A 27,533-nucleotide genomic window follows, 5' to 3' on the forward strand; every position below is an offset into this window, starting at 1 on the left:
TCTTTTCAGATCTGGTTTATAGTCAGGGGGAGCATGTTCTTAGGGGGAGCATAACCCTTTGCCCTTGATGTCAAAGGGGGAGAATGATTAGTTGTTGTTGCCATCAAGTCCAAAGGGGGAGATTGTTGGCATTATGATACATATGTTGTACTTGATGGTAACCCACTCATCTCAGATAATAAATTATAGTGCAGCAAAGTTCACGCACTTTCATGAAGATAAAGTTTCTTTCATGAAGATAAAAGTTTCCTTCATGTAGAGAAAATTTCACGCACTTATATGCAGAGAAAAGTTTATTTCATGTAGAGAAACGTTCACGCACTTTTATGCAGAGAAAAGTTATTTTCATGTAGAGAAACGTTCACGCACTTTTATGCAGAGAAAAGTTTATTTCATGTAGAGAAAATTTCACGCACTTTTATGCAGAGAAAAGTTTATTTCATGTAGAGAAACGTTCGCGCACTTTTATGCAGAGAAAAGTTTATTTCATGTAGAGAAAAATTTCACGCACTTTCATGCAGAGAAAAGTTCCTTTCATGAAGAGAAAATTTCACGCACTTTCATGGTTGGCTCATGGTATTAGTCTGACAGTTTTTTATCCTATGGTTTTGGTCTGTGGTATTGCATCCAAAAGTGTTGATCTCACGCACTTTCATGGTTGGTTCATGGTATTAGTCCTATAGTTTTTGATCCTATGGTTTTGGCTCATGGTATTGCATCCAAAAGTGTTGATCTCATGCACTTTCATGGTTGGTTCATGGTATTAGTCCAACAGTTTTTTGATCCTATGGTTTTGGACCGTGGTATTGTGGAAGGCCTAAGACTATAAAAGAGGAAGGAGATCATTTGGCAATGTATCATCGAATGAATTGAATATCTAATAAGTGCTAGATCTAAAATATTTGTGATTGGGTTATGGTGCAGATCTGGATCTGAATGAAGGAGACACCTTAGCGCATAAAGAAGGATAAGTTCTTTTGATGGGTCATAATATTTATGCTTGAATAATAGTATCTTTGCATGATTTTGATCTGTTATATGAGGCGCATGCTTGATCTATAAATCTGACAATCTGGGTTAATTAGTGTCTGAATATTTGAAAGAAGGAATTATCCTTTATAGATCTGCACGCAGGTTTCAGGTTGTTGAAGTAGCGTATATCTTTAAATTATGATCTAGCTGCCTCTGTCTATTGCTGCAGTATTCTGGGTTCAAAATTTGGTGTGTGGTTACTGTTACTGTGTTCTGGGTACAACTGTCAGAGAAGTGTTTACTTGATTCAGTGCTAATTGGGAAAGGAGATTGTTTGATGCAGATATACTTGATGATTGATTGATGTTCATGGATCTAGTCTGAAAATTTATGAAACGTGGTCCCTGGAAGAAAGAGAAGGTTGTAGCCTTCAGTAGGATAGTACCTACGTACTAGTATCTTGGCTAGTACAAGAGCTAAGGGGGTTGTAGCTCCCTTCCAGGAGAAGCTGGAGAATGAGATAGGGTTGTAGCTCTCTGCAAGTTGTAGCCTGCGTACTGGTAAAGGACTGCACCAGTACAAAATCATTGTAAAAGGAGTTTCGAATTGAAAGAAGATAGAGACATATTGCAGCAGGTGGTTTTCACCCACATTGGGTTTCCACCTTATATCTGGTGTTCTTTTGTGTGACTATTTGCTTTTCTTGTTCCTGCTCATTATTTTATGATACTGACATACAAAGTAATGATCAATATTTGAAGAATTATTCAAAGTATAAATAAGGAAGATAGATTGATAAGAATTTGATAACACTGATTCACCCTCCCCCCCCTCTCAGTATTATTTCCAACATTCCTAAGGTCCACACAGAGTCTGATCTCGCCAATTTTCTTCCTAGTTAGCACCAAATTTGAAACCCAATCAGAAAATCTGATTGGTGCAATTATCTTAGCATCATATATTCTCTGGATTTCCTTTTCAATTGAAGGTAATAGGACATGATTAATCCTTCTAAGTTTTTGTCTGAAAGGTTTTTGATTTTATTTTATAAGTATTGTGTGTTGTATGATGTTGGTGTCATAGGATTTGAGGTCCTCATAACTCCAAGCAAAGACATCTCGAAATTATTTTAATAACTCAATGTATTTCACTTTTTCAGTTGGAGGTAGTGACTTTGAAAGTTTAATCAATTTTGGATTTTCATCAGTGCTTATATTACACTCCTCTATAGCAGGTTTCAAAGGTTCCATTTTAGGCTTCGAATCAAACAAATCTTCCAAAGGGGTTAATCCCTTAGGTAAGAAATTGTCTTTGAGATTAATTACTTCAGTGTCTTCGTTAATTATTTCATCAATCTCAACTTGCTTCAGGTTCTCTACATCTGATTTTGTAAATTTAGTGGGATGAAATCTATCTATTTCTTCACCTTCTATCTCATTTATTTCTATTTCCTCTTTAGTGTTAGAATCTATTGATGTATCAGTATCTATATTGCTATTTACAAACTCTTCTTCTAAGATTAAAAAGTTGTTTATATGTTTGTCCTTAGAAAATATTTGCCAGTTCTTCAAATTATTTGGGATTGTAGGTCTATGCCTAACTTCAGCAGTGTACTGATGGTTAGGTTGAAAGGGTAACTTGCAGGTGCTGGGAAACATTGCTAAACTATGAGCCTGCATATTATGTTTTCTAGGAATTATAGCAAGCTTGGTTTCTAAAAGTGTTTAGTATTTCTACAATGGTTCTTCTATAACAACTTAATCTAGGGTCTTTGGTCATATATACAACATCAATCTATTTTATCACTAATTCAGAGTCTCTTGTGACAGAAACTCTTTTAGCTCCTAGATTCCTAACTAATTTAAGACCTAAAATTAGTGCTTCATACTCAGCCATATTGTTAGTGCATTTAAAATTTAGTCTGTATGCATGGCCTTTTGAGTGATTATTCTCCAGATTGTATATCCAAACTCCTGCTCCTGATCCAAACTTATTTACTGATCCATTAAATTCAAGATGCCACAATATCTCATGTTCATTATTTTCATCGTCTGGTGCAACAAACTTTTCCTTACTTGTAGCAATTTGACTATCTTGTTTAGTGGAAAGATCTAAAGTTTGGATAGTTTCTTCTTGTTTTGAAACTGCAATTTCTTTTGGTTCTGTATCAATACTATCTAAAATAGTTTCTTGTGTTTGATTAGCATTATACAAGATAAAGGAATCAATGTATGAATGTACGGAGTAGATAGGAAAGTTTTGAGGCCAATCCTGGCTACTTACCATGTATTTCATTAAAGTTTCTCTGTACAGCTTCTTGGGTTGTCCAAAAACAGAGATTGTTGCATATGACATATCAAGTTGTAAAGATCCCTAAAGTTTGGCTCCCCATGATCTGGATAACAGCATGCCATACTTCGATGGGATGTTAGCAACCACAATATCCATAAGGATGCTTTTGGTAGGATATTAAACTAAGGTAACACAAAGGTCTTTAATCAATCCTAGACACTTTACTTTACTTGAGTCAAATGATAATAAGTCCTTGTAAGGCCTTGTAATGTCTAGGTTCAATTTCTCCATTACTGATTTGGGCATTAAGTTGTGGGAGGCCCCAGAATCTAACATTGCATTACGTGGAATTTTGTCATGGATGCTAAGGCTTATGTAGAAAGGTGGTATTCCTCCTTCTAGTGGTTTTCCATTAACATCAAGACCAAATATAAGTTTTGGTTGGTCATCAAACAGGTTGATCGAATCCTCATTTTCAACAATGTTTAAAGTCTGGTTTATCTGTGTCTTGTAGGTTTCATTCTTGATTAGTTTTGTTAAAGGGACTGAAATCTTTAGCTTAGCTACCTTTGCTCCCAAATTGAATGGCAAAGGGGATTTTTCTATTTGAGGGTTTTGAATTTTCATAGCAGGGATTTGAGTGGGATGGTATTCTTTTCCTCTATTGTGGACCTCTTTTTGTTGGTTTTCAAGTCTGGTGTTTTGAGGTGTGTCCACTGGTTTTTTAGGGGGAATTGAAGTGGAGGGCTGATCATCAGAAGGTCGATTAGGGGTTATATCTACAATGGTAGGGCCAGAAGGATTTTGGTTTTGTCTGGGGAGAATCTGGAGGATTTTAGAAATCGAGGCTTCTTTGATTTTCTTGGGTTGATTTGACATTGTTTTCTTGGTTTGATCAGAGGCATCATTGTTCTTTTTACTCCTTAGGTTATATTGTTTATGCACTTCAAAAATGGCAGAATCATATCCTTGTTTATAATCAAATGATTCTCCGGACTGGATTTGCAATTGCTGCAGCATATGCAGTTCCTGCTCATCTTGGGTTAGAAAAACAATATCTTCATCATCTAATCCCATCAGGTTTATTTGTGTATCTCGTTCTGGATCATCTAGCTGGGATGTTTCTACATAATTCTCTTGAAAAGGAGGCTTAATATTATGATCAAGTCCATTTTTCCTAGTGTTTTGGTTTTTCCTAAAATTTGGGTTTCTAACTGGAGGTGCTTGTTGGTTATCCCATTGAGGTTTCCTCTCCATATTGTCTATTCTATCCACTAGTTTCTCCATACTTTTTCTTAACTATCTATTTTGAGGTCAGATGGTGAAGCTTCATCTTTTGAAGATCCTCTTCTTTCATTCCTAACTCTGGCTCTTTTAGCTAACGAATTAGCTTCTACACTAACTGCCACACTTTGCATTTCCTCTAAGGTTGGGGGGTTTCGTTCTCTGAGTTGGTATGCCATGTCCATGTCAAAACCATCACGAAACTTTATTAATGCTAAGTCAAGAGGGGGTCAAAGGTTAACTGGAATTGCATTGTATATATTATTAAATCTAATGCAGTAATCATGTACAGTTTCGTTAGGTCCCCTTCTAATATTTTCATATTCTGAAAGGATTTGTAAGGGGTTCTTTTTCTTCTCCCATCTATTTAAAAATTGTTGGTAAAACACATCTAAATTGTCAATACTATTAGCAGGCAACCCTCTAAACCATTTTCTGACATCACCAGCTAAAGTATGAGAAAATAGTCTCATTTGAACATCACCTATATCAATTTCATGTAATTCAAAGTAATATGTCATCTTATTGACATGGTGCTGTGCAGTGTAGGGTCATATGCCATCAAATTGAACAATTTTGCTCTGGTAGTCTGCTGGCATAGCACCGAGTGGGGTAGGTAAAACAAGAGGAGCATATCTATTTGCCATGGCTATACGCTGGGAGGTGCTAAGATGTGGGGTTGAGGTACTAGGAGATGATGCAGTAGTGGAGGGTGAACTAGGACTGGTAAGTGGTGAATGAGCAGTGCTAGGTTGGTAAGGGAGTGAGGGTATGAATGGTGGTGGGGAAGGGACTTTAGAAGCTAAAGGGAATAATGGTGAACTAAGAGTAGTGGACAATTGTTCAGAAAGCTTAGGGATCTTGGCAGTACTAAGGGATGATTGTGGTGAATTCAGAATGTACTCATCAATTGATTTGTTGGCTTTTTGGACTTCAAGGTCTGCAATAAACTCAGGATCTAGGACAGTATCGTATATTTCACTTTCAGACTTTGATATAAATAATGACAAATCAAATTGCTCATCAAAGGGAAGATCTTCTAAAAACAACCACTCATTAGGACATGAATTAGCTTTAACTAAAGGTGTGTGACTAACTGAACTTTCTTCTTTTTTGGATTTTCTTAAAATCAGGTTGGGATTATCAACTACTAGGGCAGGGTTTGGATCTAGGTTAGCCCTAGTATAATGAGTTCTCCTTGAAGCCAGAATTTCAAACTTTTTAATTGTTTTATGTGAGATTTTTAAAAAATAACTTCTAATAAATTGCTTTAAGAGGCTCAAAATCTAAATTTAAAAATTTCTTAAAGTTTTATTAGGACTGAGGATTTGAGTCCCCAGTATGGTCACCATTATGTTATCACTCAGAAGTTATTAGAAGAAGGGAAAGACTGAGGTAACCACAAACCAATCTTTTAAGTATAGGCTCTAGCCAACCTATGACTCAAAAAGGGCTCTCTCTATATAATTTAGCTTTGTTTTACTGGGATTTTAGGCTAGTTCTTAATGTTCATTGGGGTTTTAGTTTTGAATTGAAGGTTGGGTGGTGGAATTCTTGGAACAGATGGATAAAGCAAGGTCTTTAAGCCATTGGGCTATGGAGTCAATAAATGGATAATAGAATTGGATCAATTCATTAAAGGGAATGTTCTCAGGGCAGGCTAGCAAAGTAAAGTGCAAATCTTTAGGTCGAATGGGTGAAATGATCTTAACCAGGGTGAGAGAGCACTTAAGAATTCTCAGACTAGGATTAAAATGAAGAACAAAGGATAATCATGAAAAAAGGGCAATTAAGAATCCTTTGTTATAGATCACAAGGAATTACCTAAACTAAGGAGCAATCAAGAATTCCTTAACTTAGATTTATGAAGAAAACATTCAATATGCATAACAGTCAAGACAGAGTGCAGCTAAGCAATTTCTGAGATATCATTCCATGTTATAGCATTCATATTTTTAGAGATACAAGTAAAACTGTGGAACAAATTTAAAGAAAAATAACATTGAACTTATCTGAACTTTGCTTTACACAAGAATCCGGTGAAATATCTTATCTTTATTCCTTGATCCAGCTAGCTGATCTAGTCATTGATACAACAGAATTTCAGACTTAAGAACAAGAAGTCTATAGAAATGTTTTGGAATCCACCGCCACATACTTCGATTTGTGAAGTATTTATACAAAAAATTATTACAAAATATCTCAAAACAACTTGAGATTTATTCTATAAAATACAAATATCTTCTTGCAGGAAGATAGAGACAACTATTGAACTATTTCATGTTGTTCCTTTTATTATGGTTGTGCTGGATTTTATGGTTCGATTTGTAGCCCTTTATGTTGGATTGCAGTTGTGGTGTTTCACGCTAGAATATTCCTCAACTTTTACATTTTAGCTGATACTCTTTGACCTTTATACTCTTTGACCTTGATGTGCTGTTTTCACCTGTTTACCTGGCTGTTCTGTTTTTATTGTGCAGTAACTTTTTGCTTGTAAATTTATCACAGTAAATCAGTCATTGTCTCCCACCATTTTGCATCAGGTAATTTTACATTCATCATTCTCCTGTGGATTTCATCGGCTCTAGTATACTTGGAAAAATTGGGCTTGGTGAGGAATAAATGTTTGATCTCATGCTTGAGGAAAAACAATTTTTCCAATGTGTTGTACAAAAATTTTCCTGTTGGCAATGCTTTTATGGATGAAGAGTTGGCTTGTTCCTTAGCCAACTGTCTGAGTCTATTACCATAGTCCAACTATGTCATGAGTTTGTCATTGATAACCATAGGACTAGGCAGACCTTTCTCCCTCAAAATCTAGAATTTAGCCATGAACCTATCAATGGCTACCTGCATATTGTGGCACTTTTTTTCTAAGTTAAGCATAAGGTTCCTTTTGGAAAAGACCTTCCTTTTTTCTAAAATAGTCTCAGTCCTATCTTCTATATTTAGCTCATGGAGTTCATATCTATTTTTGTTGTTGAGGAAGTGGATGAGTCTATTGGCATCCTTAGGCTTATCTCCCAATTCCTCCTTCACTTTCTGGGTAGCTTCTATAGCTATTTTTACTAAAGTGGTTTCTCCAGTGTTAAGTCTTTCTCTAAGACTTTGATTCTTTCACTCATTCTTTGGGCCTTCTGTGCTTCTTATTTTTGCTTAAGTTGGGCAAGTTTGCAGTCAGTTTCCAAACTTGCAACCTTTTCTCTTAACCTGTTCATTTCAGTAGCCTGGATAGACATCTCTTCCATGGCTTTAATCAGTTTTGCTGCTTTCTCTCCTGATGCACCTACTGCTGATGTAGATTCTGTTGTTGCTGGCAAGGTTATTGCAAGTGGAGTTGTAGGTGCCAAAGATGCTGCTAGTGTGGATGGCACTGTTGTGGAGACTATAGGGATAACATTTGTTGAAGAAGTGGCCACATCCGCTTGTTTTAATTGGATTAGAGAATCCAATTACTTTTCTGTCTCTTTTAGTTTATCAATCAGCTTTAAGAGTAAGTCCATGAGTTCTTCATGCCCCTGCTGGGCATCTAGGACTTCCAATGTTTGTGGATGCTGCAGCTGAGGTATATTTTGTTGTTTCTTCAATGCAGCTATATCATCATTCTTATTTTTAATAAGTTGTTCTTTAGCTTTTATATCCTTGGGATCGTGTCCCAATTCAATCACTAAGTCCTCTAAGGACTTGATCCTGGTATCCTTGGCCTGCAAGGAGGCCTTCTCTAACTAAACTTGTGTTGAAATGTTGTTTAAAGAGTTTTGTAGCTGGTGAGTAGCTATGGATTTACCTGTCAAGATGGAGTATATTATTTCTCCAGCCTATTTGTGCAGTTCAATCTGGTCTATGGGATGAATATCTCTTGCCAATACTTCAAAGGCTACCCTTTTGAAATCAGATGTTGTCTTTGGCTGTTGGGCTCCAGGTTTGATGAATGACATCTGCAACTTCCCCTATTTAATGTCAAAGGCTGACATTAGCCTTGTTTGATTGGTAGAAGTTAGCTTTAGGTACTGAGCATAGGTTTTGGCATTGAGCCTTTCATTTCTGGCTTTGATTTCCTTGTATCTTTCCTTGATGTCTTGGTCTCTGTCAGCAGACCTGCTGAATGAAGACACTTCCACACTAAGTTTCCTTTCCAACATATGAGTTTGTGATGTGGAAGGCTCTTGCATGCCTTTAGATGGGGTGGTAGGTCTGCTTCTATTTCCTTCTGTATTTGTGACCCAAGCTGAGCCCTTTGTATCCTCATGTTCAGAGACAGGATTCATTTTATGCCTTTTTACTTGGTTTGTTTATGGCTGAGCGTATGAGGTTTCTCTTGCTGATGTAGTGGCCTCCTCCCTACTTCTCTTTAGGTTCTTCTCCTCATTTTGAGGAGTCTGCATAATTGGAGGGGTACTCATGGTTGTCTCTGGTTGGTCTGATTGCTCTGACACCTACAGGAAAGAACCCTCATCAAGTTGTCTTTCTAGATCAACGAGAGTATTCTCTATGTCTGCCCTGGTTCTGTCTTGGTCCACTAGGGTACCTTCCACCCATTCTGTTTGATTGGAATAGGCTTCTATTTTTGGTATGGGATGGTGAATGAAAGGTCCTAGCTTGACCTTTTGTCTCTTCTTGGTCATGAATTCCAAAGGGTCATATCTCCAAACAAAACTTCTTTGGAACTTCATGTTCTGCAATATCAAATCTGCTTCTTTGCCTCCCTCCCTAGAGTTGCATATGAAGGGTCCTAGTTGGTCTTTTATTTTGAAATTGGCCTTCTTCTTGGCATTGACACAGTTTACTTCATCTGCATTGATGATTTGTCTATAGTATTCCAATGAAAATAACCTCATTGGGAGGTATCTTGGTAGCTTGTATGGTGCCAACATGAAACCGTAGACTCTAATTTCGGTGTGGTTTTGGTACAAGTACCAATCACCCACTTTAGTCTGCTTAGAAAATTGGAGGACTCTCTTTATTTCTGGACTGATTCTAGGAGGAGGGCTTCTAGTCAACATTGCCATGATTGGGTGTACAAATAAATCAATGAAATCAAAATAAGAGTATGGAGACTGATATTGGTGGATCAATGGGGTCCAAAAAATGACTGACCTAGGCTGACCCTTGGTGTCCAGCTTCTGAAGGGTGAATGGGAACTTATCAGGTTGATAATACAAGAACATATGGTATAAGACTGAGGAATACTTGAAAACTCTTTCATTGCTCATTCTAAGGAATTTTTCATGCATCCTATCAGCTATAAATTGGGCATAGTCATAAATGACAGCAAGAGGTTGTCCTGGAGTGTAGATGGACATGAAGGCAAGGATTAACTCATCAATATAGTGGTGTACCCCAAAATACAAGATATCATGGCTACAATATTCTGGCCCCATGGAGAGAAAATGACTGATACATATGGAGGGGAGTCCTTAGGGATGTGTTTTTCCTCTCTGATGAAGGTTTGGAATAATTGGGCCAATTTTGCAGGACTAAGCTTGGGATACTGGTCCAACAGGTCTCCAATTGAGAGGGGAGTTAGGTTTGGCCCTAGTTGGAGCTGTAGCATTTCCTTTATGAATTCAGTAGTGATGGTGAAAGGTATGGTTTGGTTTGGGGACATGACTACTCTCTAACTAGGGATGTAATCTCATCAGCATGGTTGAGGTATCTGTCCCTACTTTGGCAATGTACTTTCAATAGGGGCTCTAGGGTAGTGGTATCTTTTATTTGGAAATATTTATCAACTAAAGGAAGGTGGTCTAGGTCTAAATGAGGTGTAGAGATGGGCCTTACATCCATTCCAATTGGGGCAACCATACTTAGTTTCTTATGGATTTGAGTGTGGGGGGTAATTCAGAGTTTTTAGGGCAACGTCGGTTTTGCAGATGGTTATGACTCAGAGTGTAAAAATCAAAGTAAATTTGCTATTTTTTCCTTAATTAACAATGTTATGAGGGTGAATTTACTTGGAATTTGAAAACGGAGTTGGTTTTCCACGGTTAAATACCTGGAATTCAGTGAAATTGACTATAACTGGTGGTTGATGGAAGCTGCAGAGGTCCGTACGGTTCTAGTATGGAGTGATGAATGAGTTGGACTGTTTGCAGCATCTGTGGAGCAATGGTGGAGGTCTGTGCGCGAATTCTCAGTTTGCAAGGGTCGCAACGACTTTTTGAGTTCTCACTAGTGAATGCACGAAAAGAGTGAAAAGAGAGGCAATCGGACTTATACAGGAAAAAATGTTAATTTTGGTGGGTTCATTAAATGATGAACAGTGGGCATTTTTTTCAATTAAATGGGGGAAGCAGTTTAGGAGGGCCATCGCACCGCTTTTGTGGTGCGGGCAATATTTGGGAGAGGTCGCTCGATTCCATTCATTGTTTGACACGTAGCGTCGGGAGCAGGGGGAAAACCGCCTTATCGGGCGGGTAAAGGATGGACATCAGGCACAACCGATATAATCACTGGTCGTTGGATGAGGGGGAGGAATGATCAACGGTCGTCGGGAGATGAAGCTGCACAGTGATTTACACATAAAGTTTTCGGGGGGCCCATGGGTCTAATCATCGGCGGTATATGATTAGATTAACACTTAATCTCATCAGGGGCGCCTTAATACAGGATTAAGGATTGAGGGTGGGATTTTAATATATTTTGTGGGATATGGGGTAGTCATATAGTTTATAACTAAACTAAGGGGTTGGGTTGTTTTATATAAAGGAGTTAAATATGTACGGGCTAATGGTTTTTTCGAGGGATCTTATATATTTAATTGAAAAGTTAATATGAGGTGAAATAAGTGGAAGGGGTATTATACTTAGGTATAGAAAATATTATATGCTTTCCATACATTTAATACTTAGGATAAATGTAATTTGGTGGGTTTTTTGCATAAAATATGTTTATCAAGGGGTTTTCCTAGACAAAAGAATTTAACCTTAGGAAAAGGGCTTTTGTGAGGGTGATGAATGAATTGCAAGGGAATTTAAGACCTTTCCTTCTTAAGTCATCAAGGCGAGGGTCTGGTCCCATTAGAAGTCAGAGAAATGCTCTAAGCCTTTTTGACTTAATGAACTATAGGTATTAATATTTTTATTATGAAAAGGAAGTTAGTGAGTGTCATGGGGGTTAAAATGAATGATGGGGATGTTAACTAAATCATTTTATGAACCATTGCCTTTGCTTTGTTTACCACTTATGCATATTTAAAAGATGCATTTGGAACAATGACATGAGTGTTTTTTATGTAAGCACATGATATTTCTGCAACCTTTCTACTACTTACCCATTTACTTATCCTACCATTTTTTCTTCAATTTATTTGGGTGCATTTAGGCTAGCAAACCCTTATCAATATTTTTCTTTTCTTTACATAGCAGCTATCTAAATCTAACCTTATATCGTCCAAGGGCTCAGATTAAACTGATGAGCTCCTTTTATTCACTCTACCTATCTAATGATCTGCCAAGATTATACTGTTTGGTTATATTTTATTCTCTAACTATAAACATAAAATTTAAAACATGAAATAGACAAGTTTAAACAATTTGACTATCATGGATTGTGGCATGAGTAACAAGCCGCACACAATCATTTATTATGTATAAAATGTAAATAGTAGTGGCATTTTGACTTGCACACTTCCATGGTCTCTTTTTTTCTTTTGGGGTTCATATATTTTCATTTTTTTGACCTTTTCATTCTTTTTGTCCTTTGATTGTTCTTTTAGGACATACCCTCTTTACATTTTTTAATTTTTTAATATGGAAAACATTTGCAGAAAGCAAAGGTATGTACAATATTACAAGGCTTAACCTTAGTCATTCAAAATGATGACTCCTATTGGTATAGGAACTTAACAGCAGGAGCCACTATGTGACCTAGAGAGTGAGCTGGAGAGATAGTTGCAACACCCTCAGTTTCCCTACTGTCGGAGTTGGTAGAGGATGAACTTTGGCCTGACTCAGGACACCCTGCATGGAAATGTTGACTCCCCCCTTACCGAGGTCATCCTCGTTGGCGGGGCATATCGAATTTGGCAGGAGGTGATTTTCGACTGAGAGGGAAGGCCAAGGGAAAACCTTTACAAAACCTACAATAAAAATTACAATAACCAAGACCAAAAACCTAATGCCTCGAATGGGTACATACCAGAACCCCAAACCCACGAACTTTGAAACAGGAAATGCAAGCGTACGCCCAAACCAAAGAGTTTTGTAGGGGAGACACTGCCCACCACCCAATTGACCCGCTAAAATAAACAACACATCCCCAATTGTGCAGAGAGACAAATTCAATAGCACGGACCTAGAATGGTCGCTCAAACCGCCAACGGAAACCAGAGACTGGGGAAGAAACACCACACAAGTAAAACCCAGATGGAATTTCCAACAAGGAACTGACAATGGAGCGACCATTAAAAAATAGTGATAGAGCCCTCTAACTACAATGACATGCGGAAGAAATTATAAAGACAAAGACCTTACCCCACGCAATAGAAAGGAGTTCTAGGAGCTTTTGTCTTCTAGGTGAGGGCATGTGGCACGCTATCAGGAAAATGGTGTGGAGTCGATTCGATGCCTCGTCCGCTCAGGTGCCTGGATCCCAAGGACTTGTTAGAAGGTCGAACCCAACCCAAACCAAAATAAAATTGGCTTTCACTTCGCCACTCAACTGTGGCCGAGACCCCAGTGAGCCACCATGGAACCTATCACACACACCTCTATTCTCCTCCCGACCGCAATTCATCGCCCAAACTTCTAGACTGGAGAAAAGCATTCGCCGACTCTTGAAGTTAAAAATTGAATGTGCAAGATATATCGTCACGTGAGGAAATTGAATGCAAGAATGACACATGATAGAGGTTTTAATGACTGTGTGGAGGAGGGACAAGCCCCAATGGCCTCTCATGTGACAAGTGTATGCGCGTTTAGTCACCAATCAGGGGAATTCTTTTCTAAAGGTTATAAGTTGATTATTTTGCAAGAAGGAAAATGACAAGTTTAATGCTTTGAAATTTCATTTAAAAATCGTATTTTATTTAATCATCTCACCAAGACTGTCTTTACTTTTAGTGGGTCCATCACGTATTAAGTAGATATCACATACTTCAATAGTGGATACCTTTGGTGAAACAAGTGTCATAAATCAAAATTAAAACTATAATTTAAAAAAAAAAAAAAAAATTTGAAATTATTAAATCTCTAATATAATATAGATTTATTCTAGTTTTTTAATAAATTTATAATAAAATTATTTTATTTCAACTAACCAATTAAAAAAACAAATTAATTTGACCAAGTGGATGTAATTAAAAAATCAATTTTGTTTACGAAGTGGTAGGTATAATAAGTATTTTAATATGACATTTGCTTTTAGTTTTTTAAAGGTTAAAAATTAAAATCAAATTTAGTTGACCAAGTGGCGGGTATAATAAGTATTTTATAAGACATTTGGTTATGGTTTTTTTAAAGGTTAAATTTTTAATTTAAACTAAATAAATAAACAGATATTAATTTTTTAAGTTGTAGTCTATTATCTTGCAGTAGGTAAAGGATTCAAACTATGGATTGATTTTCAAAGAACAATTTACAATTTTAAGTATTATAAATGAAATTATTATTTTTTTTCAAATATTTTAATTTTATTTATTTAAATTGTGATTTGTTAGTTGGTATTGAGGCTTATTATATCATGATGATTTCAGGTTTATTAGGTTAATGACTTTGATGACGCCTAACGTATAGAGTTTACGCTGCTTTAATTAGAATTGTAGTTTGTCTATGTGTTGGGAGCCACATGGCAACTCCTTCGAGAGCTAGGACTGCGATTTCAATAGCCAAGATTTTTTTTATAATTAAATTTTATTTTTTAGTTATTTTTAGAGAAATCACATAAGCATTGTTTGATGGTTGACGTTTTGAACCTACTAATGGGATTCATCTTCAGGACCAATGTAAAAAAACTGATTTGTCAATAGGATTAAATAATAGTGAGATGCATCAAGTTCCAAACTTAGTTGTTAGGATAATAATAATATTTTTACAATAACGGCTAGTTTTTAGTCAAGAACTTTTAACTAATTTGGTCAATGTAAGGTAAATAATTAAATTAGTAGAAATTCAAAATAATTTTTACTTGATAATTAGTTAATTAATTATTATTAAATAAAATAGAATTAACGACTATATAAAAAAATAACAATTATATCAATAGGTAAGAAACATTAAATTACTAAAAAAATAAAAAAATAATTGTAATTAAATTCTTAGTTACTAAATAATATTTTTTTTAAGATCAAAATGAAGGGGACAAAAACATAAACATATATATATATATATATATATATATTAAAAATGTAAAAAAATTAAAAAAATCACAAAGAAAGAGCAGGAATCCAACTTTTGCTCAATTTCCAACCATCATCTCTGTTGAGATTTTTGTCCTTCTTTTCAATTTCAGTGGCCTCTCTCAACTTCCTATGGTGGAAATTATCAATCCTTGCAATGACTATGGAATATTCAAAGTAGATATGGTGCTTTGTTTTCACCACATGTTTAACAATAGCTGAGGAGCAGGAACAATTATGCTTGATGTCTGATGCATGTTCTTGAATCCTTAGATTAATGGAGCGACCAGTTTCTCCAATGTAGGGAATCCCACATGATCAGGGGATTGAATGAACACATTTCATGTCCTTAGGATTCACAAGGTCCTTAACAGATCTAAGGGAGCTCCTAATAGTATGAAGGGGTTTGAAAAAAGTAGAGACATTATTTTTCTTGAGAACACGAAAAATATTATCAGTTGTTCCATGGATGAATGGAAGAAGAACATGTAAAAAATGTTCACCATGAGACTTTTTAATCGAAGAAACATTATAGGATTTTTGAAAAGCTACATGACCTTGATTTCTACTATAACCATTGATTTTAAAAACTTTCAGAAGGTGGGATTTCTCATCTTCCAGGTGATTTTCACCAGATACCCTCAATGCATGAGTAGAAAGATTGTTAAGGACCCTGAATTTTTGTGCTTGGAAATGGTGAGAATTAGCATGAAGATGGTATTAGAGCTTGGTTCAAGGCGAGCCGAGCTTGATTAAAATCGTGAAGCAGAGATACATATGCCACTTCGTGACAGATGGTACCAGATCCCATTTTGCAAAAAATGGGCTTTATAGAGATTTGGAGTTTTGCAGATTGGCAGAGGCACACCATGGGGCCGAGTCAAACTGAAAAAATATTGGAAGATATTGAACGAAGATTGATGGAATTGAAGGAAGCGTTTCGTGCGATAGGAAAGGCTCTTTGTGCATTAGCTAAGGAAGGGATATATAACATGAATAGAAGTGAATTCTATCAACTCATTGGGAAAGTGGACCTTAAAGAAGTAGGAATGAGAAAGTTGAAAGAAGAGCAAGGTGTGCTACAAAAGATGGCAACCGAGCTTGGAATAAAAATGACTCTTGAGAAAGAATAAGTCGTAGCTATTACTCATGTTGAGAAGGAAGTTGTGATACATAATGAAGAGGAGTTTGGTGGGATAGAGCCTACTATAGCTGAACCTAATTTGGAGGATGTTGGAGATGTGCCAAAGAAAGAGGAGGAACTTAGGGTGATTGAATTAGCCCAAGTTGAGCTAGATTCGTGCACATTGCAAACATTGGAGCAAGGAGGCACTCACATGGAGAGACCTCATAAAGATGCAAGTAATATTGTTACTTGAGTTTCATTGGAGCTTTTAGAGGATGGGCCCTATGCAGGGATGGGCAAAGGAAGTTTTCCAATTCAGTGAAAAACATTTCCATGGATGACTACAATGAGACCTTGTGCATTGAGGAAGGAAAGAGCATTGGTTGTTGCAAGAATTGCTGGTGAAATTTGTGACCTTATGGTAGAAGGTGCAAATTCCCATGACAAGGGAGGAACATGATGAGCTTTGTGAGGGATGAGTCATGCTTAGCCAAGTGGAGAATTGGATAAGTCCTTGACATGACTCATGGACAGATTGGAGAAAGGGCACACCAGAGTTATGATGACATGATACTTGGGTGGACTTATTCATGGCTGAGACAAAGAGGCAGCCTTAATGGACCTTTAGTTGGGGAGGCAACAACGATGGAAGGAACCTATGATATGATGTGATATGAGGTTTGAACGATTGAGGGCACTAAACCTGATTGAGAATGAGGATGTGATGACCGAAGTTGTGATAGTTCTACTAGGGTGGACAAGATGGGCAACAAGATTCATGGACATCGAGTTGGATAGTTGAGAGCATGACAGACTTTGTGTAGGGACATTATGCAGGAACAAATATAAAGATGTCAGTTATGGGCATCCAAGGAGGAGTGCCAAGGAAGGGATGTTGTGCGAATGGACTTATTGGTTCGACATGGAGATATTTTGTAGATGAGCCGATGGGGGATGTTGTGCACATTTGTACAACAAGGCCATGGATAGTCTTTGGAGATATGGGCAGCCTATGAGAGTATTCATATAACCGAGAGGGAAGGGACAACTTGCGATGGCACTTGAGACCAAGTCAAGTGTGGTTGCTAAAGTGTTGGATGGAGATGCGTCATGGGAGCTCATGATGACTTTAGAGAGTTGCAGTTGATGAGGAATTCATATTATGGTGGTCTTAGAGTATTTGATTCGTTGAGGAGTTGAGGTCAGAGGTGTACTAGACCTTGATGCAGTATGGGATGCATAACTTGGACACATTGTGGGGTGTGTTCGTGAGGAGTGACTTGATGGATACGATATAGACGAGACACCTTGGAGTTGATGGAGTTACAACTATGGAGATGCCTTGGTGGGAGCACTTGGGCATGGGTTGAGTTGATGAGACTTAACCATTTTTGAAGGACATGGTGGTTTATTGGTCTATGACCATGGGCAGCACATGGATGAGATGATGAGGCAGGTGTAGACTTTCCCCTTTGACATTATTGATGGATATCATACCGCAGATGAGATGGAGGTTTCTCCATGGACTTGGATATGGCACATTGAACATTGCAACCTTTTCTCTTAACCTGTTCATTTCAGTAGCCTGGATAGACATCTCTTCCATGGCTTTAATCAGTTTTGCTGCTTTCTCTCCTGATGCACCTACTGTGTATGTAGATTCTGTTGTTGCTGGCAAGGTTATTGCAAGTGGAGTTGTAGGTGCCAAAGACACTGCTAGTGTGGATGGCACTGTTGTGGAGACTGTAGGGATAACATTTGTTGAAGAAGTGGCCACATCCGCTTGTTTTAATTGGATTAGAGAATCCATTTACTTTTCTGTCTCTTTTAGTTTATCAATCAGCTTTAAGAGTAAGTCCATGAGTTCTTCATGCCCCTGCTGGGCATCTAGGACTTCCAATGTTTGTGGATGCTGCAGCTGAGGTATATTTTGTTGTTTCTTCAATGCAGCTATATCATCATTCTTATTTTTAATAAGTTGTTCTTTAGCTTTTATATCCTTGGGATCGTGTCCCAATTCAATCACTAAGTCCTCTAAGGACTTGATCCTGGTATCCTTGGCCTGTAAGGAGGCCTTCTCTAACTAAACTTGTGTTGAAATGTTGTTTAAAGAGTTTTGTAGCTGGTGAGTAGCTATGGATTTACCTGTCAAGATGGAGTATATTATTTCTCCAGCCTATTTGTGCAGTTCAATCTGGTCTATGGGATGAATATCTCTTGCCAATACTTCAAAGGCTACCCTTTTGAAATCAGATGTTGTCTTTGGCTGTTGGGCTCCAGGTTTGATGAATGACATCTGCAACTTCCCCTATTTAATGTCAAAGTCTGACATTAGCCTTGTTTGATTGGTAGAAGTTAGCTTTAGGTACTGAGCATAGGTTTTGGCATTGAACCTTTCATTTCTGGCTTTGATTTCCTTGTATCTTTCCTTGATGTCTTGGTCTCTGTCAGCAGGCCTGCTGAATGAAGACACTTCCACACTAAGTTTCCTTTCCAACATCTGAGTTTGTGATGTGGAAGGCTCTTGCATGCCTTCAGATGGGGTGGTAGGCCTGCTTCTATTTCCTTCTGTATTTGTGACCCCAGCTGAGCCCTTTGTATCCTCATGTTCAGAGACAGGATTCATTTTATGCCTTTTTGCTTGGCTTGTTTCTGGCTGAGCGTATGAGGTTTCTCTTGCTGATGTAGTGGCCTCCTCCCTACTTCTCTTTAGGTTCTTCTCCTCATTTTGAGGAGTCTGCATAATTGGAGGGGTACTCATGGTTGTCTCTGGTTGGTCTGATTGCTCTGACACCTACAGGAAAGAACCCTCATCAAGTTGTCTTTCTAGATCAACGAGAGTATTCTCTATGTCTGCCCTGGTTCTGTCTTGGTCCACTAGGGTACCTTCCACCCATTCTGTTTGATTGGAATAGGCTTCTATTTTAGGTATGGGATGGTGAATGAAAGGTCCTAGCTTGACCTTTTGTCTCTTCTTGGTGATGAATTCCAAAGGGTCATATCTCCAAACAAAACTTCTTTGGAACTTCATGTTCTGCAATATCAAATCTGCTTCTTTGCCTGCCTCCCTAGAGTTGCATATGAAGGGGCCTAGTTGGTCTTTTATTTTGAAATTGGCCTTCTTCTTGGCATTGACAAAGTTTACTTCATCTGCATTGATGATTTGTCTATAGTATTCCAATGAAAACAACCTCATTGGGAGGTATCTTGGTAGCTTGTATGGTGCCAACATGAAACCGTAGACTCTAATTTCGGTGTGGTTTTGGTACAAGTACCAATCACCCACTTTAGTCTGCTTAGAAAATTGGAGGAATCTCTTTATTTCCGGACTGATTCTAGCAGGAGGGCTTCTAGTCAACATTGCCATGATTGGGTGTACAAATAAATCAATGAAATCAAAATAAGAGTATGGAGACTGATATTGGTGGATCAATGGGGTCCAAAAAATGACTGACCTAGGCTGACCCTTGGTGTCCAGCTTCTGAAGGGTGAATGGGAACTTATCAGGTTTATAATAGAAGAACATATGGTATAAGACCCGGGAATAATTGAAAACTCTTTCATTGCTCATTCTAAGGAATTTTTCATGCATCCTATCAGCTATAAATTGGGCATAGTCATAAATGACAGCAGGAGATTGTACTGGAGTGTAGATGGACATGAAGGCAAGGATTAACTCATCAATATAGTGGTGTACCCCAAAATACAGGATATCATGGCTACAATATTCTGGCCCCATGGAGAGAAAATGACTGATACATATGGAGGGGAGTCCTTAGGGATGTCTTTTTCCTCTCTGATGAAGGTTTGGAATAATTGGGCCAATTTTGCAGGACTAAGCTTGGGATACTGGTCCAACAGGTCTCCAATTGAGAGGGGAGTTAGGTTTGGCCCTAGTTGGAGCTGTAGCATTTCATTTATGAATTCAGTAGTGATGGTGAAAGGTATGGTTTGGTTTGGGGACATGACTACTCTCTAACTAGGGATGTAATTGGCATGACAGTAGTGGACAATATCTGGGAAAATGTGGACTTGGGGGAACTGGTATTTGGGCAAATTTGACTCCCAAGGCCAATCTCATCAGCATGGTTGAGGTATCTGTCCCTACTTTGGCAATGTACTTTCAATAGGGGCTCTAGGGTAGTGGTATCTTTTATTTGGAAATATTTATCAACTAAAGGAAGGTGGTCTAGGTCTAAATGAGGTGTAGAGATGGGCCTTACATCCATTCCAATTGGGGCAACCATACTTAGTTTCTTATGGATTTGAGTGTGGGGGGTAATTCAGAGTTTTTAGGGCAACGTCGGTTTTGCAGATGGTCATGACTCAGAGTGTAAAAATCAAAGTAAATTTTCTATATTTTCCTTAATTAACAATGTTATGAGGGTGAATTTACTTGGAATTTGAAAACGGAGTTGGTTTTCCACGGTTAAATACCTGGAATTCAGTGAAATTGACTATAACTGGTGGTTGATGGAGGCTGCAGAGGTCCGTACGGTTCTGGTATGGAGTGATGAATGAGCTGGACTGTTTGCAGCATCTGTGGAGCAATGGTGGAGGTCTGTGCGCGAATTCTCAGTTTGCAAGGGTCACAACGACTTTTTGAGTTCTCACTAGTGAATGCACGAAAAGAGTGAAAAGAGGGGTAATCGGACTTATACAGGAAAAAATGTTAATTTTGGTGGGTTCATTAAATGATGAACAGTGGGCATTTTTTTCGGTTAAATGAGGGAAGCAGTTTAGGAGGGCCATCGCACCGCTTTTGTGGTGCGGGCAATATTTGGGAGAGGTCGCTCGATTCCATTCATTGTTTAACACGTAGCGTCGGGAGCAGGGGGAAAACCGCCTTATCGGGCGGGTAAAGGATGGACATCAGGCACAACCGATATAATCACTGGTCGTTGGATGAGGGGGAGGAATGATCAACGGTCGTCGGGAGATGAAGCTGCACAGTGATTTACACATAAAGTTTTCGGGGGGCCCATGGGTCTAATCATCGGCGGTATATGATTAGATTAACACTTAATCTCATCAGGGGCGCCTTAATACAGGATTAAGGATTGAGGGTGGGATTTTAATATATTTTGTGGGATATGGGGTAGTCATATAGTTTATAACTAAACTAAGGGGTTGGGTTGTTTTATATAAAGGAGTTAAATATGTACGGGCTAATGGTTTTTTCGAGGGATCTTATATATTTAATTGAAAAGTTAATATGAGGTGAAATAAGTGGAAGGGGTATTATACTTAGGTATAGAAAATATTATATGCTTTCCATACATTTAATACTTAGGATAAATGTAATTTGGTGGGTTTTTTGCATAAAATATATTTGTCAAGGGGTTTTCCTAGACAAAAGAATTTAACCTTAGGAAAAGGGCTTTTGTGAGGGTGATGAATGAATTGCAAGGGAAATTAAGACCTTTCCTTCTTAAGTCATCAAGGCGAGGGTCTGGTCCCATTAGAAGTCAGAGAAATGCTCTAAGCCTTTTTGACTTAATGAACTATAGGTATTAATATTTTTATTATGAAAAGGAAGTTAGTGAGTGTCATGGGGGTTAAAATGAATGATGGGGATGTTAACTAAATCATATTGTGAACCATTGCCTTTGCTTTGTTTACCACTTATGCATATTTAAAAGATGCATTTGGAACAATGACATAAGTGTTTTTTATGTAATCACATGATATTTCTGCAACCTTTCTACTACTTACCCATCTACTTACCCTACCATTTTTTCTTCACTTTATTTGGGTGCATTTAGGCTAGCAAACCCTTATCAATATTTTTCTTTTCTTTACATAGCAGCTATCTAAATCTAACCTTATATCGTCCAAGGGCTCAGATTAAACTGATGAGCTCCTTTTATTCACTCTACCTATCTAATGATCTGCCAAGATTATACTGTTTGGTCAGATTTTATTCTCTAACTATAAACATAAAATTTAAAACATGAAATAGCCAAGTTTAAACAATTTGACTATCATGGATTGTGGCATGAGTAACAAGCTGCACACAATCATTTATTATGCATAAAAAGTAAATAGTAGTGGCATTTTGACTTGCACACTTCCATGGTCTCTTTTTTTCTTTTGTGGTTCATATATTTTCATTTTTTTGAGCTTTTCATTCTTTTTGTCCTTTGATTGTTCTTTTAGGACATACCCTCTTTACAATTTTTAATTTTTTAATATGGAAAACATTTGCAGACATCAAAGGTATGTACAATATTACAAGGCTTAACCTTAGTCATTCAAAATGATGACTCCTATTGGTATAGGAACTTAACAGCAGGAGCCACTATGTGACCTAGAGAGTGAACTGGAGAGATAGTTGCAACACCCTCAGTTTCCCTACTGTCGGAGTTGGTAGAGGATGAACTTTGGCCTGACTCGGGACACCCTGCATGGAAATGTTGACTCCCCCCTTACCGAGGTCATCCTCGTTGGCGGGGCATATCGAATTTGGCAGGAGGTGATTTTCGACTGAGAGGGAAGGCCAAGGGAAAACCTTTACAAAACCTACAATAAAAATTACAATAACCAAGACCAAAAACCTAATGCCTTGAATGGGTACATACCAGAACCCCAAACCCACGAACTTTGAAACATGAAAGGCAAGCGTACGCCCAAACCAGAGAGTTGTGTAGGGGAGACACTGCCCACCACCCAATTGACCCGCTAAAATAAACAACACATCCCCAATTGTGCAGAGAGACAAATTCAATAACACCGACCTAGAATGGTCGCTCAAACCGCCAACAGAAACCAGAGACCGAGGAAGAAACACCACACAAGTAAAACCCAGATGGAATTTCCAACAAGGAACCGACAATGGAGCGACCATTAAAAAATAGTGACAGAGCCCTCTAACTACAATGACATGCAGAAGAAATTATAAAGACAAAGACCTTACCCCACGCAATAGAAGGGAGTTCTAGGAGCTTTTGTCTTCTAGGTGAGGGCCTGTGGCACGCTATCAGGAAAATGGTGTGGAGTCGACTCGATGCCTCGTCCGCTCAGGTGCCTGGATCCCAGGGACATGCCAGAAGGTCGAACCCAACCCAAACCGAAATAAAATTGGCTTTCACTTCGCCACTCAACTAAGGCCGAGACCCCAGTGAGCCACCATGGAACCTGTCACACACACCTCTATTCTCCTCCAGACCCAAATTCATCGCCCAAACTTCTAGACTGGAGAAAAGCATTCTCCAACTCTTGAATTTAAAAATTGAATGTGCGAGATATATCGTCACGCGAGGAAATTGAATGCAAGGATGACGCATGATAGAGGTTTTAATGACTGTGTGGAGGAGGGACAAGCCCCAATGGCCTCTCATGTGACAGGTGTATGCCCGTTTAGTCACCAATCAGGGGAATTCTTTTCTAAAGGTTATAAGTTGATTATTTTAAGAAATTATTTTCTTAATGTTGACTATTTCAAGAAGGAAAATGACAAATTTAATGCTTCGAAATTTCATTTAAAAATCGTATTTTATTTAATCATCTCACCAAGGTTGTCTTTACTTTTAGTGGGTCCATCACGTATTAAGTAGATATCACATACTTCAATAGTGGATACCTTTGGTGAAACTAGTGTCATAAATCAAAATTAAAACTATAATTTAAAAAAAAAAAAAAAATTGAAATTATTAAATCTCTAATATAATATAGATTTATTCTAGTTTTTTAATAAAGTTTTAATAAAATTATTTTATTTCAACTAACTAATTAAAAAAACAAATTAATTTGACCAAGTGGATGTAATTAAAAAATCAATTTTGTTTCACGAAGTGGTAGGTATAATAAGTATTTTAATATGACATTTGCTTTTAGTTTTTTAAAGGTTAAAAATTAAAATCAAATTTAGTTGACCAAGTGGCAGGTATAATAAGTATTTTACAAGACATTTTGTTATGGTTTTTTTAAAGGTTAAAATTTTAATTTAAACTAAATAAATAAACAGATATTAATTTTTTAAGTTGTAGTCTATTATCTTGCAGTAGGTAAAGGATTCAAACTATGAATTAATTTTCAAAGAACAATTTACAATTTTAAGTATTATAAATGAAATTATTATTTTTTTCAAATATTTTAATTTTATTTATTTAAATTGTGATTTGTTAGTTGGTATTGAGGCTTATTATATCATGATGATTTCAGGTTTATTAGGTTAATGACTTTGATGACGCCTAACGTATAGAGTTTACGCTGCTTTAATTAGAATTGTAGTTTGTCTATGTGTTGGGAGCCACATGGCAACTCCTTCGAGAGCTAGGACTGCGATTTCAATAGCCAAGATTTTTTTTATAATTAAATTTTATTTTTTAGTTATTTTTAGAGAAATCACATGAGCATTGTTTGATGGTTGACGTTTTGAACCTACTAATGGGATTCATCTTCAGGACCAATGTAAAAAAACTGATTTGTCAATAGGATTAAATAATAGTGAGATGCATCAAGTTCCAAACTTAGTTGTTAGGATAATAATAATATTTTTACAATAACGGCTAGTTTTTAGTCAAGAACTTTTAACTAATTTGGTCAATGTAAGGTAAATAATTAAATTAGTAGAAATTCAAAATAATTTTTACTTGATAATTAATTAATTAATTATTATTAAATAAAATAGAATTAACGACTATATAAAAAATAACAATTATATCAATAGGTAAGAAACATTAAATTATTAAAAAAATAAAAAAATAATTGTAATTAAATTCTTAGTTACAAAATAATATTTTTTTTAAGATCAAAATGAAGGGGACAAAAACATAAACATATATATATATATATATATATATATATTAAAAATGTAAAAAAATTAAAAAAATCACAAAGAAAGAGCAGGAATCCAACTTTTGCTCAATTTCCAACCATCATCTCTGTTGAGATTTTTGTCCTTCTTTTCAATTTCAGTGGCCTCTCTCAACTTCCTATGGTGGAAATTATCAATCCTTGCAATGACTATGGAATATTCAAAGTAGATATGGTGCTTTGTTTTCACCACATGTTTAACAATAGCTGAGGAGCAGGAACAATTATGCTTGATGTCTGATGCATGTTCTTGAATCCTTAGATTAATGGAGCGACCAGTTTCTCCAATGTAGGGAATCCCACATGATCAGGTGATTGAATGAACACATTTCATGTCCTAAGGATTCACAAGGTCCTTAACAGATCTAAGGGAGCTCCTAATAGTATGAAGGGGTTTGAAAAAAGTAGAGACATTATTTTTCTTGAGAACACGAAAAATATTATCAGTTGTTCCATGGATGAATGGAAGAAGAACATGTAAAAAATGTTCACCATGAGACTTTTTAATCGAAGAAACATTATAGGATTTTTGAAAAGCTACATGACCTTGATTTCTACTATAACCATTGATTTTAAAAACTTTCAGAAGGTGGGATTTCTCATATTCCAGGTGATTTTCACCATATACCCTCAATGCATGAGTAGAAAGATTGTTAAGGACCCTGAATTTTTGTGCTTGGAAATGGTGAGAATTAGCATGAAGATGGTATTAGAGCTTGGTTCAAGGCGAGCCGAGCTTGATTAAAATCGTGAAGCAGAGATACATATGCAACTTCGTGACAGATGGTACCGGATCCCATTTTGCAAAAAATGGGCTTTATAGAGATTTGGAGTTTTGCAGATTGGCAGAGGCACACCATGGGGCCGAGTCAAACTGAAAAAATATTGGAAGATATTGAACGAAGATTGATGGAATTGAAGGAAGCATTTCGTGCGATAGGAAAGGCTCTTTGTGCATTAGCTAAGGAAGGGATATATAACACGAATAGAAGTGAATTCTATCAACTCATTGGGAAAGTGGACCTTAAAGAAGTAGGAATGAGAAAGTTGAAAGAAGAGCAAGGTGTGCTACAAAATATGGCAACCGAGCTTGGAATAAAAATGAATCTTGAGAAAGAATAAGTCGTAGCTATTACTCATGTTGAGAAGGAAGTTGTGATACATAATGAAGAGGAGTTTGGTGGGATAGAGCCTACTATAGCTGAACCTAATTTGGAGGATGTTGGAGATGTGCCAAAGAAAGAGGAGGAACTTAGGGTGATTGAATTAGCCCAAGTTGAGCTAGATTCGTGCACATTGCAAACATTGGAGCAAGGAGGCACTCACATGGAGAGACCTCATAAAGATGCAAGTAATATTGTTACTTGAGTTTCATTGGAGCTTTTAGAGGATGGGCCCTATGCAGGGATGGGCAAAGGAAGTTTTCCAATGCAATGAAAAACATTTCCATGGATGACTACAATGAGACCTTGTGCATTGAGGAAGGAAAGAGCATTGGTTGTTGCAAGAATTGTTGGTGAAATTTGTGACCTTATGGCAGAAGGTGCAAATTCCCATGACAAGGGAGGAACATGATGAGCTTTGTGAGGGATGAGTCATGCTTAGCCAAGTGGAGAATTGGATAAGTCCTTGACATGACTCATGGACAGATTGGAGAAAGGGCACACCAGAGTTATGATGACATGATACTTGGGTGGACTTATTCATGGCTGAGACAAAGAGGCAACCTTAATGGACCTTTAGTTGGGGAGGCAACAACGATGGAAGGAACCTATGATATGATGTGATATGAGGTTTGAGCGATTGAGGGCACTAAACCTGATTGAGAATGAGGATGTGATGACCGAAGTTGTGATAGTTCTACTAGGGTGGACAAGATGGGCAACAAGATTCATGGACATCGAGTTGGATAGTTGAGAGCATGACAGACTTTGTGTAGGGACATTATGCAGGAACAAATATAAAGATGTCACTTATGGGCATCCAAGGAGGAGTGCCAAGGAAGGGATGTTGTGCGAATGGACTTATTGGTTCGACATGGAGATATTTTGTAGATGAGCCGATGGGGGATGTTGTGCACATTTGTACAACAAGGCCATGGATAGTCTTTGGAGATATGGACAGCCTATGAGAGTATTCATATAACCGAGAGGGAAGGGACAACTTGCGATGGCACTTGAGACCAAGTCAAGTGTGGTTGCTAAAGTGTTGGATGGAGATGGGTCATGGGAGCTCATGATGACTTTAGAGAGTTGCAGTTGATGAGGAATTCATATTATGGTGGTCTTAGAGTATTTGGTTCGTTGAGGAGTTGAGGTCAGAGGTGTACTAGACCTTGATGCAGTATGGGATGCATAACTTGGACACATTGTGGGGTGTGTTCGTGAGGAGTGACTTGATGGATACGATAGAGACGAGACACCTTGGAGTTGATGGAGTTACAACTATGGAGATGCCTTGGTGGGAGCACTTGGGCATGGGTTGAGTTGATGAGACTTAACCATTTTTGAAGGACATGGTGGTTGATTGGTCTATGACCATGGGCAGCACATGGATGAGATGATGAGGTAGGTGTAGACTTTCCCCTTTGACATTATTGATGGATATCATACCGCAGATGAGATGGAGGTTTCTCCATGGACTTGGATATGGCACATTGAACATTGCATTGATGGGAGGAGTCCTTGATTTATTTGAGGAGAAGGG

This window comes from Pinus tabuliformis, chromosome 1_1 (assembly GCF_031772625.1).
Source record: "Pinus tabuliformis cultivar Carrire ecotype Pingquan chromosome 1_1, CPIR1, whole genome shotgun sequence".
NCBI lineage: Eukaryota > Viridiplantae > Streptophyta > Pinopsida > Pinales > Pinaceae > Pinus > Pinus tabuliformis.